Here is a 5,031-nt window from a genome sequence, read left to right on the forward strand (position 1 = left end):
CTAGGCTAATTAGTTATCATGCACAGTGTGTTCTTCTAGACCTTTCTGAAAATGTGTCAGAGGGCTTTGGGGGTCTTCGGTGGTGTTGATTTCCCCCCCCCCCCGCCCTTACAGACCATGCCCAGTTCTCTACCTCATTTCTGTGCCTGTGCTGTATGGTTTTGTGCTTACCTCCAGGAACTAGAACAAGGAGATTTGTCCCAGAAAAGCACTGTCCTACCTCCAAATGACCCTCTTCTCCAGCCACATCTTGTTCTTCCTTACAGCGTGTTACTGCCCCCAGTCCTTGGCTGTTCTTACCAACAGTCCTTAGTTGGCTCCACGGCTATCCTGCTATTGGTGTTTGAGACAAACACATTAGCCCCCTATCTGCTAGACTTCTGCAGTTCTGATGCAAGGTTGCTTTGGACTCTTCTGAATATTCTGGTCTATTTTTTTAGAGAGTTTGTTGTGCTTTCCAGCAAACTGCTTGGTGATGGGAATATGTGTAAGCCTGTAAGGTTCCTGCCATTGGAGACTGATCATTGCTTGTAGTTGTAGTTACAGCACATTCTTAGTTGTCCTCTTCTGATGAGGCTCGAGGTTATGATTCAATATCACAGTTTCAAGTGACATTAAGGTCTGATTTTGTAACTGATGTCTTTTGTTGAGTATGGTGGTGTGTATTCTTCCCCCTGTGCACAAACTTGCTGTATTACTGCCTCTGCATGTGTGAGATGGGATGAGTTCCTCCTGCTTGGTTTGGAAGTTTGCAAACAGTTCAAATGGTGATAATTCCCTGCCACTGAATTTTATCCTTCTGGGCATTTCAACAGAGATGGCCTAACAGGTGTCAGGAAATGATGCAGGACTAATCCCTTTTTGTTCATTGTGGTTTATTTTTTTTTTTTCTTCTGATTACTATGTTTCTAGCTACTTCTTTGATATTTTTTCTATTCTGAAGCCTTGCCTGCAAAATGTTGACCTTAGGTCTTTTTCTGCCAGAGGCACAATCGTCTGACTGTCTCCTCTGTCAGATACAGCTCTGCACTGTTGTATTCTCTGGATTAATTCTGCTTATCCTAGCAGAGCTATTGCAGACTTGCACTTCTTCTTGGGAGTTTGTGTATGGTGCCTCTGAAATAGCTTTTGTAAGGGTTAAATACTGTTGCAAGTAGGAGCAAAGTGCTATGGGAAAGGAAAGAAGCCATGACAGTTTGACAGACTCTCCTAAGAACCCAAGTTTCAGAATCTGGTTTGATCCTTGCAGTTTTTCTTGACCTTTTTAATTGTCTTGAGTGCTGCTGTTCTTTGTTTCTGAGGCTGGCTAAACTAATAGAGAAATTTTTTTTTCAGTAGGGAACTTAAAAGGCTGGAGGCTTTAATATTACTTTTACCTATATTACTTTTTCACCTTGCTATTTACGCATCCTGGATGCCCTTCTATTGAGAATAAATGAATAGATTTATGCAGTGTAGTGCATTAGAGTCCATTTGTATGAATGCAGAAGCTGACACCAGTGACTCCCAAATGAGAAATAGGACATGTAATATGTGAAAGTTGGTTATAGCGCAATCCTACTGTGGCAGTCCTGGCTTCTATGGGAGTTCATTGTCCTGTGGTCACACCATTGCTTGCTTATTACCTCAAAACAAGTAACTTTCATTTCTCCTGGAATATCTTGATTTTAAATTTATTAGTATTATTTTGGAGACACATTTATGATGACTTTATTGTGGTGGCCTGATTCTGCTCTTATTGGAAAGACATGAAATACAGTTCCATTTAGAGGTAAACCCTTTGAATGAAGCTACTGCCTGTGATCCCCACAGTTAAAATTATTTTCTGTGTACTGCAAATTTGAAAGATCGTACTCTGTGTGACTTAGCTTCTTAGCTGTTCTACATGACTTTGTGCTCAGTTAGATGATCTCTCTGACCACAGTGACATTTAATCCCTCTGAAGGTATTGTTCTGCTGCTGTCTTTGTTGGAGGCGAAATTTATCCTTTCCATAGGTCCAGCCCCTAATTTTGGGTGTGTTCAGTCAAATGCAGTAGATGTTTCTGTTTGTTTGTAGTTGTCCTACTTCAGTGAAGCTAGTGTCAGAGATCTGTTATGCCTTATGTGTTGCAACTTTCTAAAAAATTCCTGAAGTTAATAATACAAAAATATGCTCTTTTTGTGTTTGGTTAATTTTTGATGTATTTTTTTTTAGTTTTCTTCAGAATTGTGTACAAGAGAAATCTGTGTGATATTTAATATTTTAATACAGTAATTATACAAGGAGTGAAAATGAAACAACTTTATAGACAGAGTGCTTTAAAATAACAGTAGGATGAAAAACAATGTTTTGTACAAAAAAGAATTATCTCCTTCAAAAGTATATATGCAGTTTTACTGTCTTGGAACGTCTTTCAAATACTCTGAAATATTCCAGGTTTTTGTTCACTCACATGTACAGCTTTTCTTTATAACAAAAACAAAACTGTGAAAGCAAAATACATATCCAATACAATATAACATCACTTTGTTCTTATCTGGTAGTGATAGGGTTGAGTAAAATTGTTTTACCTTTCTCTTAAACAGAATGTTGACTTTGAAAGCTCAGGGAAGAAGCAGCAGCAGGGAGAAAACAGTAATACAGTGGTAAGTACATTATTTTTATTTTCTCTGGACCAACTGCACAATATATTAAGATAGAAATCCTCTTATTTATTCCTATTTTGTTATAAGCACATTCAGAACACTTGAATTTTGTTCTGCATCCTCTCTCATGTTATTTCAAAGGCAATTTTTTTTAGTTCTGAATATCTGTTGAAGACCCAAATGAATTATATTAGAAAAGGAAAATAATTCTGTTTTAAATCTCAGTGGGCATCATTAAGTGTTTTGGCTTGAGAATTTTTTTTTTTTTAGTTCTTAGAAAAAATAAGCATTTTTTTAGAAAACTTGGATGAAAGATGCTTGAAAAAAATGCTTAAAATGCCTGTTGGGCTTCTTATTTTCCTTTCTGTTTTGCTGATCTAAAGCCCAGGCGTACATCATATCATATCATTTCTCTCTTACTGGTGGGTTAACATTTTTTTAGCTAGAGAGCATATGTAAGAACATGAAAAGTATTAACAGTTATACAAAACAAAGTTCAGTTTGCTGTTCAAAGCTCTATGAAAAAGTAACACATGTTCAGAGTCAGCTTTTTTCTTTATTAAATTATGCTAGTGCAGATGGCACTAAGTTGCTTTTGCCTTATATTGTAAGGATTTGTAGAGGCAAGTATTTTTGTGAATAAAAAGAATTCCTAATAGAATATTTTTTCTTTAGAATTTTTCTATGAATTCCTGTGGAGGAATCATTGTTGCCTAGTACTTCTCCTGCCCCAGAAAAAAAAACCCAACATGAGAGCAGCTTCCATCTGCTCTGATTTTATTAATAGTGCTGCTCAGATTGTGGAAATGCTAATAAATATTGACTCTTCAATGACTGTAATTTTGAGACTATAAAATATCAGTTTAAAGGATACAAAATCTTGTGCATATTTTATTTAGTATTGCTACAAACAGTGTATGCTTCAGTAGATAGAATCATGTAGCACATGCTTGTGTTTTCCAGCCTTTTGTGTAACCTACACGCTGCAGGCTTTGTGTGCTTTGGCATTCTCCACTGAGCTAATAATCCATGCTGTTGCTGCATTGCCTCAGCTGTGGTTACTGCTCCGTAAGGTTTGTTGCTTCCTATGGGCAAATGACTAGCAGTGCCTCTTCCCTTCACTTCCCCTACGCTGGGTCATCTCTTTTGACTATGTTGGTATAACTGGAGGAGTTAAGACATTGTCTCGTCCTTTCTGCTTCAATAGATGTGAACAGTGTGATACGCAGTATTTACTCATACGGCAGATACAGATGTAATCCCTCAAATAACTAAACCTGAAACATAAGCGGTTTAATATGGTTTTATAACTCTTTCAGAAGCTTACCGTCTCTTAGTCTGGTTGCTCTGTGTATTTAGTTTTCATTGTTTTCTTGGTGTAGAAATGACGAACACTGAGGTGGATGGGGAGGGTGAACCCCAGAGCAAGAGGCTTTTCCTTTTACCCCTTGCTCTGAGGGGGAGAGTGCCCTCCCCCTGGTCCCGCCACCCCGCGGCACCTCATGGCCCCCCAGAGGGATCACCGGGCCGTCAATCAGGCAGGAGGGAATGCAGGCAGAGAGAGATTTATTGATCTGGCAACAGCTTAAATAGCTTTCAGAGGGATCACAGTGTGACCATTGGGAATTCAGGAGGTGTTACAAACCAACCGATTACAAGAAAGGGTTAACAGCCAATAGGTGAGTTTCCAGGTATCTCTTAGACATTCCAAAGGGGCAGTGTGGGATTTTGGGAACGAGAAGGGTTACACAAAGACTTACAATCACCATCTTGGAAGCATGGTCAATTTAACAGCATTATAAACTCTGCATTCTTTTATATCCTAAAAGCATATTGCAACATAGAAAGTCAGGAACTTGTCCCATTTGTTTCCATGGATCTTTTTTCACAGTAACAATAACAGAAAATGGATTTATTTAATGTAGAAATTAGTGGATTCTGAAAGCAAAGCAGTTCTGAAGTAGCTTGGTTACAGCTAACTGTACCAAATAGCTGTGATTACTAGCTGTATAGTAGCTGTGATTTTTTTTTCTACTGCATATTTTTAAAAAAAAGGGATATGGTGGCTAGCAGGAATGGAGTGCACTTCAGTATCCCATTGGGATAAATATTTCATGTTCCTGGCTATATATTAACTTAAAAATGAGAAACATTACATCTGAACCTTGTTAGTTCCATAATGTAAAGGAATTCTTTAGCCATTTGAAAACATCAGTGTTGAAATACTGAAATATCAATGTCACAGCTTTTAAAAACGCTTGATTTTTTTATTTTTTGTATGTTCCATGAAGTTTTGTGGGACTCCTCCAGTTTCCTTCAAACTTCAGTTTGCCGTAGTAATAATCCTTAGATTTATATGTTTTTTTTTTTTTTTTTTTTTTTTTTTTTTTTTTTTTTTTTTTTT

General features: G+C 37.5%; 1 protein-coding gene across 6 annotated transcripts in view; it reads left to right on the plus strand.

Annotated features, from left to right (window-relative positions):
- Positions 1-5,031, plus strand: part of ERBIN (erbb2 interacting protein) — a 109,376-nt gene that overhangs the window by 37,183 nt on the left and 67,162 nt on the right. For all 6 annotated transcript variants that reach the window (XM_027882132.1, XM_027882087.1, XM_027882114.1 and 3 more), the window contains one exon: positions 2,568-2,627. The gene's annotated coding sequence lies outside the window, so the exon portion shown is untranslated. The remainder of the gene's footprint in view (positions 1-2,567; positions 2,628-5,031) is intronic.

The sequence above is a fragment of the Empidonax traillii genome, unplaced genomic scaffold, assembly GCF_003031625.1.
Source record: "Empidonax traillii isolate 1590-97213 ecotype Southwest subspecies unplaced genomic scaffold, ASM303162v1 scaffold8:size5222938, whole genome shotgun sequence".
NCBI lineage: Eukaryota > Metazoa > Chordata > Aves > Passeriformes > Tyrannidae > Empidonax > Empidonax traillii.